We start from the raw sequence: 19,608 nt of genomic DNA, 5'->3' as shown, positions 1-19,608 counted from the left end.
TATGGTAGGAAAACACTTACACCCCAAAGACTCCTTCAAAAACATTTCCCTGGCTCCAAGTGACTCCGTTTGTAGTTTCCTTTGTTCTACTCTTTCTTTTTCATCCCTTCCCAGTTATTTAAATAAGATTAAGGCCCAGTCATAAGTTTTGGCTTTCTGTTTGGTCCAGTTTGCTCCAGCCTCCTCTTCTTTTGCCTTTCTTCTTCCCACCAAGCAAGTGTTTCTTAACTTCACTAGCAATATACCTGCTAAAGTATTTTGCATCATATCTGCCCATGGAATAATGATTAAAGAGCAGAGCTCAGCGACTAAAGCATAGCCGTTACATGATAAATGTTAGCTGCTATAATATCACTATTAATATTATTGTAATTCTTTTTATATCAGCTTTTCACACATTTCAGATGTCCCTTCAGGGTTAAAAAATACATATCTAGACAATATATCAGTTTCTTTATTGTATTCAGAGAAAGTTATTTATATTTGTGGGACATATTATAAATGCAGGCGTGCATCACCTAAATAAGATCTGGGATAACATACATAATAATCTAGATTTATACAATTTTGGTAGGTTTCTTTGAAAAAGCTGATTCCTTTTTTGAAATTTAGATATGATTTAATGACTTTACTGTGTTCTTTTCAAACAAATTCATCAGCTGTATTAAGGGAAGTTCACTAATGTGGTCCTCGTGACAGCTCTAACAAAAGGTGTTTACTGTGAACTAGTGTCTTTCATAGGCTTTCTGGGCTCAGCAGATATGACCTGACACAAAACAATTCTACTGTGGTTTTATCCACTAGGATTTGTTTTCATTCTTATGCTAGTCTAATTTTTCATTCAGACAAAGAAATTGGTTTTCCATGCAAATTTCCTGACTCTCTTTTGCTCCATTTTTCAAGTTCCACGATTTAGTCACATTATTTTCATTTGCCTCTACCAGTTTTGATTTGTATGTTTATTTTAAGTTAAAAAAAGGACAAACCTTTACTCCCTGATCTTTCCAATAAAACTCTACTTCCAGTATTTAATTACAAAAATATGTCCATTGTGATAGATTTCAGGTGATTTCTTTCCACTTTTATTTTTAAACTAGGAGAAATTTATTGAAATTCTCAAAATTATCTGGCAATTCATTCAGATGCTGTAGCTCATCTAAGTGTGTTCAGCAATTGTCTGTACTGGCATCATTAGCTTCTATCTTCTCATCTGACATAATTGCTGATTGATGATGAAGTTTCTAATTATAGGCGTGTGATGGTCCAGCCAGGCTATACGATGCCTAAGCCTGAGTGAGCGCTTCCTTCGTAGGCTCTCATTCCCTAGCGTGCAAATGATAAAGTAGAATTTTTAGGGAGTCTTAGCTTATTTTTATCCTACCCTTTAAAACACCACCCCTTGTGAGTTTTCATACACATACACATACACCAGGTGCCAAAATAATTGGTTCATTTACTTCACAATTCAACCAACCAATCATGAAATACCAAACATCAACAATAAAAGTAAAATTTTTAGGTCACCTTGATCAACAGGTTTAGTTAAGGTTTGATTTCAATGACAAGTGTATGCATATACACATATGAGAGTAGTTAATATAAAATTAATAAAAATTGACTAAATTTTAAAGAAATTAACTTGAGAAATGTGACATTATGAGCCATATTTTACATAAATGCAACAGAAAATGGGGATTAAACACTAGACTTTGGGTAGAAAAAATAATTATATATTAGTATTAAGAATTTGGGGAACAACTAATATAATTTTCCTTATGTTAATAGAAACATTAAAGTTATGACAACAATCTAGCTAAAACTGAGTTACAATAATAGACTATTTTTGTGAACAGTTTGGCAAAACTCACTGGAATCACTGGAGAAAGGTTTCCTAAAAACATGTGCTGGCAGATGGTTGCCTAAATGATAATTATTGTTAAAATAAAACGAATACTGCTGTATTTGGAAAAACATGGGAAACAATGGGTGTACAGTATCTTATTGTGATCAGTGAAAACACAGGAAACATTCACTTAAGTAACCTATTTCAGTTACTCATTAACCACTGAAATTATAGCTAATACTTAGGAGGAAAATGAATACTGTTTTACTAGGAATAATTCATTTAATGTATAATAAGTAAACAGATTATGAACTTATTTCAGGGAAGCCATGTGCTGTGTTTATAACTTGAGCCAAGACTTAACATGAAAACTCATCTAGCAGTGCCAGAGACCCTTAATAATTGCCACAATAAGTCATCATTTACTGTCTGCCTACCATGTGTGAAACTCTGAAATAGGGACTGTAGCAATGCAGGGAACTGTAAGCCATTATCCCTTCCACGTTTCAGTCTCAAAGAGATTGGCTTAGGATTGGGTTGAAAAAGATAGGTAGAATAGATACTGACTTGAAAAGGAAAAGAAAAGATGAACTTAAGGCAGGCAAGACAGGGATGAGATGAAGAAAAGTGAAGAAGATTAAAAAAAAATGCAGAGTACATTTTGGTAGGCAGTTTGGCTTCCTGCCAGTTTTCATCCAAGAATGAAGAAATGAGTTGAGGAATACAGATGGAGACCAGATTCTGGGGGGATTTAATTGTAGATATAGGAGCCATCGAGTAGGGTAGCATGCACCCGCAAAACTGTCGCCAAAGACACTCTCTCATCCTATCCTTTGTCTTTTGTCACTCTACAGCCTCAATCTTTGACCCTATACGTAGTCTTGTCCAGTCTGCGCAGCGTTCCATGCTTCATACTTCTAGTTCCATGACTATATATGCTTTGAAACTAGCAGTCAGATTTCATTTTGCTGTACATTTTTTTGGGCAAATCCAAAAGACCAGGTAGATTTTTACCAAGAAAAGTTTTCTGGGAACAGAACCTAGACTTAGATGTCAAAGGTATTTCTGAAGAAGCAATCCCAGGAGATTTCACCATATCTCCCCTCGTGCCCCAAACCTTCTGTTCTTAACTTGAATTCCATCAGTTTTTTTTTTTTTTCCTTCAAGGTCACATCAGCTTATACAATTAACTTAGCTTGGATTCACTCCCAATATCCACCATGAAGTCATTCATTTATTTATGCAAATTTATACACTTAACACTATGTTGAGAACCATGCCATAGAACCCAAAGAACAAGATAAAAACAAGCTCCCATACAGATCTTGCTTTGAGAAATTGAATATACAAATGGACAATGGCCAGATCATGTATAAAAATAAGATTGTGACCTGCTGCCTGTCCAGGAAACCAACCCCCTTATCTCCAATAACCGACCCAGGAAGCCAACCTACTGTTAAGTCAGACTTGCAGTAAGCCTGATTGCTATCTCTAATAACAATCCAAGAACCTAAACAATAGCTTCTGTAACAATTGGTGCAAAATGACCAGGACTTGATTAATAACTGACAGCTTCTCTAATTTTTATCCCTGCTTCAAACTTAGGACCAACCAGAGAAAGCCAAATATGCATCCCTCACCAATCACAAAGGATGCCCGGCATCTAGTTGGCCTGCCTATAGCTTCCCAAGCCAATAGCTTTCAATAAAGGCATGCCTTCAGCCTTCCTTTTTTTCCACCATAAACATTTCCTACTCCTTTACCTAGCTTTGAGTCTCTGCCAAAACACAAGTGGCAGTGGCTGACCCCCTTGTTATATATAGTAAATGCTGAATATATAGCCTTTGCAGTTATCATTGACTTGGTCTTTGTTTATTTCTACACTTTAATGCAAAAGAGTTGCTCTTGGCAAGCAGTTCAGGCACTGTGGTAGAGGTGGGTTGCAAATCTGGAAAAATCTAGTATGTAATAGTAATACATCATTGTATTCTGTTGTAGGTATACACCACTATATGTAACATTTTGTTTATCCATTCATCCATCGATGGAGATTTAGTTTCCCTCCAACATTTTGACTGTTGTGACTAATGCTGCAGGGCATCTACATATTTAACTTCATAAAGTACTTATGGTGGGACCAGCATCAAGCTGAGGGCTTTATATATTCTGACTCCCCAAAATACCCTGACAACAATCTGTCGATAAGACAAAGCCAAGTTTCTTACTTACTGCTATAAGGGAGAGCATTACCTTGACAGAGTGTTAGTAGTACTTCAGAGAGGGAAAGGCAATGTTGGGATATTACTGAAATTTTAGAAGACTGGTTTATGGTGGGACTTTCAAAACAGGGGGCTTGATTAGGATTGGATAAAGATCACGACATAAAGGTTAGAATTACTGGACACAGCAAAGAGAATTTAGAAACAAGGAGTCCAGGAGTCTGGGGGTGTAAGCTATCATTTTATGCTTTCTATTAAAGAGTTATTTGGTCTTTCAGAAAGTTCTTGGAATAAAAAACTATTGTTTTCCAGGCCAGAGTTTCCTGGAATAGTTATGTTGATGAAAAGAGTGGAATAATAAAATCTGCTTAATGTAATTGGTTTTAATTTAAACCAATTTAAACCATCTTAATGTAGATGGTTTCTCACACCAATGATTTCCTTAACAACACTGGGTGGAGGAATGCTACTCATTATTCTCCAGAAACCTTCCCAAGTTTAGCTAGAAAGTGCTACTGATGAGATTGGTACCCAGGTAAGTCTGATAGCAGATTCTGTGTTCTTAACCATTACTCATTACTGCCTCCAGACCCTACTCCTGCAAATTTAGGACAAGTTATAAGACTAAGTCCTTGCCAGGTCACTTGCCTTTGTTCTGATTAACCATTATATAGAACCCAGGCCCAAACCTGAATTGCAGCCCATGATCAGGAGCTCTAGCAACATCCTTTCCATCGTCCAGGAGGTCTTTAAGGAGGCCAGCAATGGCATCTGGACCACTGGACCTTGGGACCTAATACTGAGTTCCACTGACATGTATCCTGGGGTCAAATGTTATTAACTCATACTCTGTCCCAGGCAGAGTGGATCAGAGACTAGTGTGGCCCTGAGGCTGCAGAGACCCTCGCAGATGGAAGAAGCATAAAAGTCAGAAGCAAGTACTTCTGGATGCAGGTGAAGTTTGAGAACAGGCTTAACAAAAAGTCAGTGAGAAGTTCTAAGCACTGGTAGTGAGGAATCTTATTGTTATCTATGTGGAGAGTGTGGAACCCAGTGGAAATGGCTTGCAGTGGATGACCAAGAGGTCTTGAGACACAATATTTGTGAGGAGACTCTGCCCTGAGACAGCAGTTGGTAATACATGAGGGTAAATCATAGTTGCCCAGACCCCTAGGTGTTGGGGCACCCACAGGAGGACTTAAGGAGCTGCCTGGGACAGAGGATTCAGTAAGCTTCTAACTTGGAGATGGGCACGTGAACTGCATTGGATGCTTGAAGGTTGTGATGGTTAATTTTGTGTGCCGACTTGACTGGACTAAGGGATGCCAGATAGCTGGTAAAACATTATTTCTGGTTGTGTCTGTGAGGGTGTTTCTGGAAGAGATTAGCATTTGAATTGGTGGACTGAGTAAAGAAGATCCTCTTCATCAGTGCAGGTGGGCATCATCCAATAGCTGAAGGGCTTGAATAGGACAAGAAGGTGGAGGAAGGGCAAATTTTCTCTCTCTGCTTGAACTGGAACTTCCATTTTCTCTTGCTCTTGGACATCAGTGCTCCTGATTCTCAGGTCTTCGGTCTCAGATTGGGACTTACACCACTGGCTCCTCTGGTTCTCAGACCTTTGGGTTTGGACTGGAACTACACCATCAGCTTCCCTGGGCCTCCAGTTTGCCGATGGATTCTCATTCTCCATCATTGTGTGAGCAAATCTCTCATTATGACTCTCTTATTCTATATATTTACATAGATCCTACTGGTTCTGTTTTTCTGAAGAACGCTGACTACTACAAGGGCAAAAGCACTGAATAGAAACCTTGCGTTTGAAGCTTAGCCTAAAACAATAACCAATATAAAAAAGCAGTCATCAAGACAATGTTAACTTAGATTCAGCACACTCAAAAAAATAATAAGTAAACAGGGAAAAGGTGTGCCTACCTACCATTATAGAAAGATTTATTTTAGAGATGTTTAAAGTTTAAAAACTTGGGTGTCTAAAGCAGAAATCTTTGATTATCTAAAAAGTTATTTAAGGTTGAAGGCCCCGACTGAGTAATGGCAGGTGAGTGAGGTATAAAAGAATTACACTAAATGCTGAGTCACCCTTAAATATAAGAAATGCATCAAGAGCAAACATAATGCAATTGCAAGTCTCTTTCATTAAAACTCAAGTGTTCTGAACTGATTAACAACCAAGGGAAGGAGCAATATTCACTCAGTGGACACCAGTTGGATGCAGTTTTGTTTGCTCTTGAGCCCAGTGACAGAAAGATATCCAAGCAGGTGGCTGAATCTTTTATTGGTACAGTAGCTGGCATTCATTATCTTACTGAGAATGGGGTAAAAACCTTTTTGTGTTATTCATGTACTACTTTTTATGATCCAAAGGAACAGTCACTTAATGGCTAGAGTGAAGGCAAATTAATAATAATGGACCAGACTCTCATCCCATGCAATCAAATAGATGTTATTCTCTATTGAGTTATGTGGCATAAGAATCTCACCTAATAACAGTAATAAATAATGGGGTAATTTCCATGCCAGCTGCTAACGGTTTCCTTGCTTCTAACCAGGGTTTTAAATCATGGTATTTCTACATTCTGGAAACAATGACATTCTCAGACCTATTTTAAAAGTCTGCACTTTTTGCTTTTTATTGCCACAGTTTTTATGGGTTGTCTCAGAGCCCGGGGTTTAATTTTTAGGTTTCTAAGAGAGGGAAATGTGATCAGAACAGTATTATAAATGGAACTTGATGTGACTATTAGGGAGGGTTCAGTATTTCTCTCCCAAAGACTTTAGGATTTGGGGAACTTTGAATACAAGTCTTCTTAAAGGTAATTTGTATGATGCTTGGGGAAGGATATGTACTTTGCCAGGAATGCTTATTATGCTAGCGTTTTTGATGTGTCTTTGGTGGTATGGACTGACTGACTGACTAATGAAGTTTAGTAGCGTAAGCTTACCTGGTGTTCTGGTTCTAAATCCAAAGGTATGTACTAAGTTGATGGTATATATACGCACACATATGTATACACATATATACACATACATATAAATAAATAATATAATATTTATTTCAATTATTTACATATATATTTTAAGATTCTGGGGATAGCTCAGAAGATGAGAAGCACAATAGAGTCTATATGGGACTTATAAATATTCCTATTTTTTCCTTCAGACTCCATCCCTGTGTCATCTTGGACAATCATTTTGGTGTATTATCTTAGAGTGGTTTTACCATCACTCTAGTGTTCTAGATGCAAATGTGCCCTAATCCCCACCTCCTTGGGTATAGGTATTTGCTTAGTAGTTCTATTTTAACACATCATTGTTTGGATACTACTTGGATTGGTCATATACCTGTTTGTTTTCTTTGCTAGACTGCCCCTTTATCCTCTTTTCTCCCTCTTGAGGTAGGTGATTACTCCAGTTGATTCCCGTGGAAAGTGAAACACAGAAAACTCTATGTGCCCAAAGTTACAGAGCTGGCAGGTGCAGAACCAAGACTGGAACCCTGGCAGTCTAGCTCCAGAGTCCAGGATCTCAACACTGCTGCCTCTCCTGTGAAAAGCTAGCACAGTGCCTTAGACATGGTTTGCTGAATGAATCACTATGCTCACAAAGATGGTGTACAAGCATAAGATGGTATTAGTAAGAACACGGACTATTTCTTGGGAAATGGGGCAGATGTGGTCCAGGATACCCTTCCAGTTGTTACCTCTCTGAAGGAGTGTCACAGCTTTTTGGCCCTTCTATCCCCAGTAATGCTGCTCTGGGTCTCTGGATCTCTCTAAGGGAAAGAGGGAATGACTAGTACTGAACCTGCTTCTACGAGCTTGGAAAATTCCTGACATAGCATTCCAGGCTCTAAACCCAAGCAGCCTCCCTTGTAGATAACTTCTGTGGGTATCCCTTGGCAGTGGGGATTGTTCTGATTCATCACATGGAGTAAGAATACCTAACCTGTTCTTCGTATTCTCAAGAGTTGGAGAAATAACATGAAATAGAATATTTCTTTTATGGTAAATAATCCATTTGCTGAAAAGAATATTTACTACCATACTTCATTTTCATATCCTCACAGTCTCATTTTAAGGCTTAACAGTTTCTAAATTACAAAAGAACACTTTGAAAAACACTCTGCCACATTCATCCAGAATGTCTTCCTGGTGGCAATACATATGGTGAGTAAGATACTAATTTTGGATCCAGACAGATGCTCTTTTGGTTCTCTGAGTGGCATTTTCCTAAACAAACTGCTGAACCTTCAGAAATGAAACCTGTGATGTCTCGCACAGGTTGTACAGAATAGACATCAAAGAGATTCCGATACTCGTGTCAGATGGGTTCTGATATGCCTGGCTGATGGAAGGATGTGTATTTGTGAGATCAGCTAAAGGAGAGTTGGGAAATATTTAAGCGCTTTTATTTTTATCCCTACTCATGGTAAATAAATAAACCTTTCTAAACAAACAAATGTCATACATCTGAGAAGGATTCTGGTGGCAACTGCTAAGATACGATTTTTTAAATTAGAACAATAAAATATACGTATTCAAAATAATTGCTATAAGGGTTCTCATAATTATTTTTTGTGAACAATTTTTTTACTAGGGTAGGAAGAAGCTTAACATTCAAGTGCAGGTTGTCTTGTGTATAGCTCTGCGATTTACCCTCACTCACCATTACTCCTAAATCCTCCTATGAATCAGATACACATAGGTTCGTCATGAGAATGGTATCTGGTTATTTGTGTTGTGGATTGTGGGTATGTGTATGGTGGAGCTAATCAAAGGAAAGTAACTGTGGCAATCAAGAAATAGAAAAAAGCCTTATAATGGAGACCAAAATAAACCACAAGAGAAGAAGGAAATCTGAACCAGATATGACAGAGAGAATAGTAAGATTCCATACATTTATAAAATTCTTGAGTAAGACACTGAATTTTCTAAAGCATGTGAGATGGGATTTTGAGTCAATCTTACTTATATTTTAAGGGTCAGTGTGACCTCAGTTGGTATTTCGGTTAAAATGAATTCAACAATATTTATTAAGCACTTATGTGTCAGACTGTCTCCTAGGTCCTCAGGGTATGTCAATGAACAAAAACCGTGGTACCTGACCCTTACCAAACTCTTACCATGGCATGATTAGGAACTATGTCAAAGGGCTTATAGGCATCATTGAATTTAACCTTCGCCTCTCAGTGAAGATGGGAGATCCAGAGATTAAGTGACTTGCTCAAGGCTACACAGCTAATAATTGGCACTGCAAAGATCATACTCTTAAGCTCTTCACTGGATCATATAGTTCAGCACCTTGGTTTGAGATGGTTGAACTATTAACCCCACTTTATACATGTGCTGACTGGGGCCCAGAGACACACATGACTAGTCTAAATTATGTTTACAGAAAGTGGTAGAAGGAACCATATCTCACATGTCTGGTTTCTCAGATGGTGCTTCTTCACTGTTCCATATTGCCTTTACACCTGCAAAACTAGATATGAAATGCAATTTGTATACATTTCTAGTATTATAAAACATCATTTAATAGTTGAAATTGTGGAAATAGAATATAAGACTGTCTTCATGGGATAGAATTAATATATCATAATAATGGGTGCAGAATAGTCTTGATTTTAAAAAATGGGTATTGAATAGTTACACTTGAGCCTTTATTTTTAAGATAGACCTAAGAAAATATACAGCTAACATTTGAAAGGGTATTATGTTGTTATTGTTGTTAGTGTTTTTAAAGCAATTTTTCCTTTTCAAATTTGAAATACTATTCTAAGTATTCACACTATTTAGCTCATAAGGAAAAAACCAGACAAATCAAATGAACAAATGAATAAATTATTAAGGTGTCAGTAACATACTAAGTTATTAGGATGGATGAGAGCATTTAAGAATAACCACAATATGAAAATTTCAAGTAATTCTCTTTAAGTGGTTCATAATTTCCTTGTCCTTATTACTTCTCCTGTCCCTCATATCCACAAGCTGCAAGTTAATAGAAAACAGGAACACGGTGTGTGTGTGTGTGTGTGTGTGTGTGTGTGTGTGTATGCAGGCTCAGGATATTATATTTGTGTATCCAAGGATTGGTTATTTTATTCAGTTTATTTGGAATTCAGGAAAGCAGGAAACACATTTAACTCTTAAGCATCATGGGAATAGGTCACATAATACAGTCAGGAACCTCTCATAACAAATTAAATATAGCCAGGTGTGAGGGAAAATAAATTCCATATGTTTAAAAATTATTGGAGCAGATAGAATTTCACTGGAAAATATAAGTGGAATTTGAAGTTCCTTTAAGTTTATTAAAGTGTAATATGTCTGATGGCCATTGGTTGTCTGAGAACAGGGTGAAGTTACCATTGTGGATATTCATTGAAATTACTTTGTACAAACTAGACCTATGACTTTACTTGCTCCAAATAAGCTTCTCTTCCTTCATGGATTAGAATATTCACTGAGTCCTTACAAAATGTCTGGAACCATACTGAATCTTAGGAAACTTCTTTATTCCTGAGAGATGGCAATGTGTCCAGGATCTAAGACGGCAAATGAACTCTTACTCCAGCTGAGGAAGAGCTTTTACAATAAGCCGGACCCTGTGTTAAATTGTAGTTAAGCATGTTCCATACTAACCGCAAGCCTGTGAAGTTCTGTCATTATCCTCTTTGGACAAACGTGGAGACGGAGAGATTTAACAATCCACTCAACTTTCCCCACCCTGTAAGGACTAGTATTTGAATCCAGATCTGCCTGGTTGCAAAGCATTTCTACTGAATCATGGTACCCCTTAATGGGGAGAAATGTGAGGTGACATAAGATGATGAAGAAAAAAGACAGGTAACAGTGAGAAGAACGCTTACATAAAAGGAGAGTAGAGCAAGGGTGTGAAGTGGTGATAGGCATGGAGATGTAGGAATAAAGCTACTTGGCTACCTCCTTGTTGGTCCTCCTTGTTGCTGGACTTAGCCATCCTGCATCCGCTGCCGGACCTGACCTGCAGTCTTGAAGCTGTGTTCCCAGGTGGTGCCTTCTATCATTTCTCTATCAACAGGGACCTGATATTTCACTTTGTTCCTTCCATTATGGTGCTGCTTCTAACAACCTGAGGCTCAGTCCTGGAGGACCTTGACCTCCCATTATTAGAGCACCTGCCTTTTCCTTGTAGGTTACAAATAATCTCTTGTTTTTAAGATGATGGATTTGTAGTGACTGTCTAAGGTACTATGCTGAGAATAATTTTTCTCTCATTAGGAGGATTGGTTGTTTCATTGATTATGTCTGCAGTTAGAGAAGCGGGAGTGTAGGCAGGCATGCTATATATTTGCCATTCTTGTACAGCATAGGCAGGGCTTGACTATGCTTTCTGACCTGTACTCCAGCTAGTCTGATTTTTAAAGAAACAAAATTATTCCTGTATCTTAAATGCATAATGAACAACCAGGGGCAGACACTGTACCTGCTCTTGGGGATAGAGAGATGAATATGACATTGTCCTTATTATACTAATAACCATTTTCAAGTGCTCGACAGTTTTCAGAACATACTCATAGACTCTCTTTTGGTCACTTCAACAAGTGTGGTAGTCAGAATATGGCAAATATCATTATGCATATGTACTCCAAAGAAACAAATCTAATGGAAATTTCTGGCCAAGGAAGAGGATTATTATGGCAGTTTGGGGATGCTTTCAGAGGAAAACCCAAGTCACAATGGCTTAAGCAAGTTAGGGAAGTCCTCAAGGATGCAGTAGCGCAAGAATATGGAGGCCGTAGTTCTGCCATTCTCCTGGCCTTTCCCACATTGTGGTAAGATGGCTGCTGTGGCTTCAGCCATCTAGTCAGCAGAAGGAGAAAGCAACAAGGGAAGTGTGAAGGCACCTTTATCAGGAAAACAAAACCTTCTTGGTAATCCCAGAAACTTTCTGTTCACTCTGGCTAAAACTGTGTCACATGGTCACCTCTAGCTGCAAGGGAGGTTATCTGGCTGCCCCCAATAAAATCAAGGTTATATTAACCATGGAAAAAGAAGAGAATGTATATTACGTAGCCAGCTAGCAGTGTCTGCCACAGACACATCTCCAAGCTAATAGATTGGTCGTTCAGGGACTTGAAGTAGAGATGTATTACCATATAAAGAAACATAGTTAAAACCTTGCTTTATAGTTGTCTATATTTACTTAAGGTCATTAATCCCATTTGGTTTCTAGTTTCCAAAAGTACCAGTGCCCATAGCAAGTCTTTCCAACAACAGGCTATGTGTACATGTGTGCACATGTGCTTGTATATAGAAATGTATTTCTATGCATTTTCTACAATATAATTTCACAGCCCAAAGACATGAGCAACTTACACTGAGAATCACTTCTTTTTCTACAGGATGTCTTTGGCACTAGCCATGAAGTTAATGAATACTTTTGTTAGAAACATGTGCTCCAGTAAGGAATATTTCTGTATCACGGAAATGAAAGAATGTCTTAAAGTACAGCCCCTCAGCATACCAAGAAGTTTCCTGTTGATTTGCTTCCTGCTAAAGAAGGCACATAATTCAGCAAGGTAAGAAATGAAAATCATTGGATATAAACGTTTGCTACCAGGAACACATGCTGGAAACTAGCAGGGCTTAAATTCAGGAATTTAGGATTTAGAAGACAATATACTTCACATCTTGTACTTACTTCATTCTGAAAAAGATTGTAATGATTTTCTGGGGAGGAGAAATTCCGTCTTCTTAGTAACGAAGAGTGGAGGATGAAGACCGAAGGAAAAGAGAAAAGCAAAAAGAAAAGGAAAAGAAGGAAAGAGAATGGAGAAGGACAGTGACATTTATTAAGTGTCTGTATGCCAGGAACTGTTCTTGGGGTCTTGAATATATTAAGTTACTAAATTCAAAGGACAAACCTACATACAGGTCTTTATATTCCAATTCTATAGATAAGTAACCTGAACTTTAGAGAGATTAGGTGAATTTTCAAAGGTCGCATAGGAAGTGAGTTGGAAGGTCAGATCTTGCTAATTCTAGAGTCTGTGCTTTTTTCCAACTCTGCCCTGTAGAAAAACACTACAACTAACTCTTAGTTTAAAAAATTTACTAGACACACAACTTACCAGTTTCCAACATTTCCTTCCCAACTCTGACCATTTCCTACTTCATTTCATTTCACTCTGCTTCAGTCTGTAAGAAGAATGCTTCCAAATGCCATCTCTAGAGATTAAACTAACAGAAATGGAAACAGGTATGGCTGGCATTAAATTTCTCCAGACCATCTCTCTTCTCTACCTTAGTTCCTGGACAACACCTTTTAGGCCCCGTACGAGGAAACCAGTTCATAGACATATTACAATAGATTAGCTGTTAGGATCATAAGCATTTGTAATGCAAATGTACAAAATATAATTTTAGAATAATATTTTGACGTTAAATCTGAACAAACCAGTTGCTTCTCTTTCAATGTGGCATTCTGGGTTTGTACTCACTTGTACCAAGTAGGCAAAGAACTGAAGGTGGCTGAGCAGGCTGCTCAAGAGCTGAAGAGATGACCCCAATAGTAACTGTAAACGAATCTTGGTTACCTGTGACTTTCCACATCCCACCCCATGTTATGATTGTACTGTGGGAATTTCCCCATCTGAGAGAAATTAGTTATATGCTGTAGATCACAAGCTCTTACACAAGCTGTGCTCCAGATTCAGCAGGGGCCCCCCAAATATGAGCATGTGCGTTTTAAATTTCATGAATATTATTAATAGGGGCTACATAAAAATGCCCTGAGCAGTGAACGAAGGTTTGGTTTACTGCATTCTTCCCTCTCAGAGGGAGTTCCTCAGGCCAACCAATTTGCAGGTAAGTTAGGGTTAAAGTTAGTGATAGGGCCTTCCAGGCATCTCTTTTCTGTTTTTCACTCCACAGTGTGAGAGGAATTAAAGTGAATGAAAGAGATTCCTCTCTGGCTCATCACTAATTCTCACCTCTAGCCTTTGGTTGAAGCGCTGTGGACCATGTAGTTTGAAACTAGCACCCCTCAATTTGCCTCCTCTGGGTGTTCCACACAATGGTTGGGAGCATGTTTACCTTAGTGAATTTGTCTTCTAGACAGCTGATATATCTATCCACCCATCAGTTCACTTTTCAAACAGGAATTGTCATTCACTCTAGCTAACAGTGTTTGCAGCTGTTCCCTTTTGGTTACCCCTGGTTAACCCACCTGCTTAATGGGTAGACTGTTATGATAGGCACATATGGGGTGGATTTAGGTAGCTATGATTTTGTCAGACAATGAAACAGGTATTTCCCTTATTTTAAGAAGTGTTACAAGGTAGTGAGTCTGTGCTTCCTCCTCCTCTCCCACCCTCTGCACCGCCTCTAACACAACTTGGCCCAGCTGCTTTATGTTAAAGCCAAGGTACAAGGCCAGCCTTGTGCATGTGTGCTCTGTGCAGTCCCACCGGGTCCCCTGTTCAGAAGAGCCCACAGTTGTGGGTGCTGTCTTGAAACTCTTAATAATTTTTTGACAAGGGGCCCGGCATTTTAATTTTGCTCCGGGCCTCGCAAATTTATGTAGCTGATCCTGCCTAGATTATCTGCTTTCAAATCACCAAAAGCAAATGGTTGGAGAGAATGAGAGTAGAAGGTGGCAATTTTATAATCCCAGAGACCATGCACTGTGTTCAGACGCAGACACAAGAGACGTGATGAGTGTGAGTTGAGCAGGGGCACAGGACGTGGAAGTAGTTTACCAACTTGCAAGTCACATTTTTGCATCAGACTTAATTATAGGGTTTATAATGTGAATTCCTTGAATAGAGATAGACTTGTAATTGCGTCATTTGAAAAATGCTTTCCAAAGTGAAATGCAGATGCTTTTTGGAGTCCTTGGTTCTTTATTTCTGCTCCCCCGTAAGCTCAGATAATCACAGGTTGGTGGCAAACCTGTTGTGCAACAGCCAGAGTAACTGGAAATACAGGCCCTCGGCACCCCGGGGTGAAGCTGCCTCTTCTTTCTCCCAAGCATCTTTCCCAGCTGCCTACTTGCTATATAGCTAACATGCAGCAGACTGTCAGGCGCCAGATTTTTTATTTATTTGAAAATATAAACAGCAGTCTTGCTATTGCCATCTTTTGAGAAACGTAGCCTATATCATGTCTGATTTGGGATACATAATTTTCAGCAGCAGGCATATCTTCCCCTTTTCCTTAAGTCATATTACCGTTCCCTTGATTGTATGCTAAATCCCATCATTTTGCATTTCCTGAATCTATCCCCTGCTGGTGCATAGCTCTTTCCACTCCCTTACTTCAGTTCCCCAACAGTTCTCTCATGGATAACTAATGTAACTGATCCTTAACTGGTGTTGGATTAGTCCCCATCTGAAACATACTCCTCACTGAAACCTATATACTATTGTACATATTGTACATGGTATCTTATGTACCATGTACTATTCTAGGCACTAAGGGTACAAGTTGAGGATTCCACGAGTACAGGGAGGACTATTTACAGAGACTAAAACTTGAATGGTGCACTCTGAAAATCTTTTTGAGCCAAGATTTGGAGAAAAGAGTGGCCCCGTATGCAGAGCAAGAAATTTCAGGAAAAGTAAATATTATGCTCCTTCTTTGGTTATGAACAATCTCAGCAAATAACTTCTGAAGAGCAATTCCTTCTTCATTAGTATCAGGGTATTAGTTTTGTCAAAGAAACCTGAATAGCTTCTGGTTCGAGGGCTTTCTAGAAAGTCTCCCTGGGCTTCCCTGGTGGCGCAGTGGTTGAGAGTCCGCCTGCCGATGCAGGGGACGCGGGTTCGTGCCCCGGTCTGGGAGGATCCCACATGCCGCGGAGCGGCTGGGCCCGTGAGCCATGGCCGCTGGGCCTGCGCGTCCGGAGCCTGTCCTCCGCAACGGGAGAGGCCACAGCAGTGAGAGGTCCGCGTAACGCATAAAAAAAAAAAAAAAAAAAAAAAAAAAAAAAAAAAAAAAAAGAAAGTCTCCCTTATTGAAGATCCTTCTCCATGCTTATTTTCCTTAGAATCAAATACACATGTTGGTTTCCTCAGCGTGCCGTCTCATAGAGTTTTTTTTTTGTTCAGTTCCTTGTGCAGAAGTAAACAGGCCTAATAAATACATTAAATTTTTTGTTGTGGTAAAATACATGTAACATAAAATTTACCATCTTAACCACTTTTAAGGGTACAGTTCAGTGGCGTCAAGTACATTCACATTGTTGTGCAACCATCACCACCATCCATCTCCACAACTCTTTTCATCTTGCAAAACTGAAACACCATACCCATTAGACAATAATTTCCTATTCCCTGCCTCTCCTGGGTGCCTGGCAACCACCCTTCTACTTTCTGTCTCTATAAATTTGACTACTTTACCTACATCGTGTAAGTGGAATCATTCAGTATTTTTCCTTTTGTGAATGGCTTATTTCACTTAGCCTAATGTCCTCAAGGTTTATCCATGTTACTGCATGTGTCAGAATTTCCTTATTTTTTAAGGCTGCATAATATTCCGTTGTTGGTATACACATACCATATCTTGTTCATTCATTCATCTGTTGATAGACTCTTGGGTTGCTTCCACATTTTGGCTACTGTGAATAATGCTGCTGTGAACATGGGCATTAAAATATCTCTTTGAGTCCTTGTTTTCAGTTCTTTTGGGTGTATATCCAGAAGTGGAATTGTTGGGATCAATGGTAATTCTATTTTTAATTTAGTAAATACATTTTAAAAGCTCCTGATTCATATTCTTTCCTCAGTTTTTCATTCCCTGAACTCTGTTTATCATGCATGGTTCTAACAGGGTATAGTGATAACCCTGGTGGGTTATGGGGAGGAAAAGAGCCTAGAGACTAAGGAGGCAGACAGTGAGACAAGTATTCTCCCCTCACCCAGCCCCTATTCCAGGCCACTATGTCAGGGTGAGGGTTGTATCAGATAGGTTGAAGGTAAAGTTGAAAGCAGAGGGGATTTTGCTTCATTTCTCATTTGGGATTTACCTCAAAGGGTAGTCTCACCACCACTATGGGCAGCCATATTGATGTAAAACTAGTAGATGAAGAAAATAGCTAATGGCACTCATGGGTGAATTAGAGCAAGAATAGGGTACAATTTATAGATACGGGCATTAAATGGCAGACTTTGGGGACAAGACAGGGAGTGGCTAAGACAAGACAGCCTGCAGGGTGGATAATAATGGTACTGAAAGCTGAGGGTGGATCATGATGGCAGGGAGACCCAGATCCAGGGAAAACAGACCTCAAGTTCACCAGTTACAAATACCAATATAACAAGCAAACAAATGACACAACAGGCAGGCAAAGAATACAATCACTGAAGGTGACAGAGAGAAGGAGCAGGGATCACTGCTAAGGACTGAATTATCTGAAAGAGACAATTGTAAACAAAATTATCATTGATGAAGATTTGGTTTCCTCACTGCTCCAGGGTATAGTGCATGAGGAAGATCAGAGCGGTTGTAAGAATACAGATTATTACACAGATTATGATGCTGATAAACCTACAACCATGAAGATTTCCTCATTTATAGATTAAGTATGAGACTGCAGAATTGAAGGAAAGCAAATATAATAAACACATCAAAGTATTATACCCATTTTAGTATAACCTCATAATTGATTTGACATTCTGTTTTATTTGGGTGAGAAGACCTGGTCTGAGATTTTTATTTCCCCTTCATTTACAAAGTGGTTTTGGGGGGCTGCTCTCTGTAAGTCTCATTCCTACTAATATTTAGAAGGCATGAGTCCCAGTGGAAGGTATCGGGGGTAGGCACATAAATTATCGGGTTTTTCCCACTGCCATGGACTATCATTGAGGAAAATAGCTTAATAAATTGAAGAATGAGGTTGATCACCTCAATGAATCATGGTAGGTTTGGTTATACACTGACTTGGTGGGAGAATTTTAAGAGTTTATTGAGACTGCTCAGGGCTTCAGAATGGAGAATGACCTCAGGAGGAGGGGAGAAAAAGAACCCTCGCCCCACTACCACATTCTGTGATGCATGAACGATCAGGGACTTCCTCTTCCCTCCCTCTGAGGGAGCTAACATAGGCTGCAGCCCTTTACGATCAGGTAGTATTTCAGTATGTCAAGGACGCTGAAAGAACTGATAGAAACGATACTAATGTTTCATTTTAATCAGTGTTTCTCAGGCAAAGGGAAAGATTTGTTTAACAATCTTTCTTTGGTGCATCTGAGTTGGTGATGTGGAGCACTGCACAGGGTAGAGATTCTGTAAGGTTTCAAGTCCTCATTAAGTTATGAAGTGGGAGGAGCTTTTGGGAAAAGAAGAAAAGCCATCCTCTGCCACTTTCTTCCTATTATGCATTCAGCTGTGCATCAGGCTTGTCGGATATCTAGGGCTGTCAGCAAGAGGCAAGCCACGTGCATGGTTTAAATCTCTTACACAGAATACAATATTTGTTCACTCAGCAATATTTATTGGCCATTTACTATGTTTTAGGTACTCTTAAAAATACTGAAGTGTATCGATGTACTGAAAGACAATTCCATTCTCTCTCCTTTTTTTAAAAAAAAATATTTATTTATTTATTTGGCTTCATCGGGTCTTTTTTTTAATTTTATTTTGTTTTGTGTTTTTTGGTTTTTTTTTTTTTACATCTTTATTGGAGTATAATTGCTTTACAATGGTGCGTTAGTTTCTGCTTTATAACAAAGTGAATCACTTATACATATACATATGTTCCCATATCTCTTCCCTCTTGCGTCTCCCTCCCCCCCACCCTCCCCATACAACCCCTCTAGGTGGTCACAAAGCACCGAGCTGATCTCCCTGTGCTATGCGGCTCCTTCCCACTAGCTATCTGTTTTACATTTGGTAGTGTATATATGTCCATGCCACTCTCTCACTTTCTCCCAGCTTACCCTTCCCCCACCCCATGTCCTCAAGTCCATTCTCTAGTAGGTCTTCGGCTTTATTCCCATCTTGCCCCTAGGTTCTTCATGACATTTTTTTTTCTTAAATTCCATATATACGTGTTAGCATATGGTATTTGTCTTTCTCTTTCTGACTTATTTCACTCTGTATAACAGACTCTAGGTCTATCCACCTCATTACAAATAGTGCAGTTTCGTTTCTTTTTATGGCTGAGTAATAGTCCATTGTATATGTGTGGCACATCTTCTTTATCCATTCATCCGATGATGGACACTTAGGTTGTTTCCATCTCTGGGCTATTGTAAATAGAGCTGCAATGAACATTTTGATACATGACTCTTTTTGAATTATGGTTTTCTCAGGGTATATGCCCAGTAGAGGGATTGCTGGGTCATATGGTAGTTCTATTTGTAGCTTTTTAAGGAACCTCCATACTGCTCTCCACAGTGGCTGTATCAATTTACATTCCCACCAACAGTGCAAGAGGGTTCCCTTTTCTCCACACCCTCTCCAGCATTTATTGTTTCTAGATTTTTTGATGATGGCCATTCTGACTGGTGTGAGATGATATCTCATTGTACTTTTGATTTGA

The sequence above is a fragment of the Phocoena phocoena genome, chromosome 7, assembly GCF_963924675.1.
Source record: "Phocoena phocoena chromosome 7, mPhoPho1.1, whole genome shotgun sequence".
Taxonomy (NCBI): domain Eukaryota; kingdom Metazoa; phylum Chordata; class Mammalia; order Artiodactyla; family Phocoenidae; genus Phocoena; species Phocoena phocoena.
Note: the sequence above shows the minus strand (reverse complement) of the source record.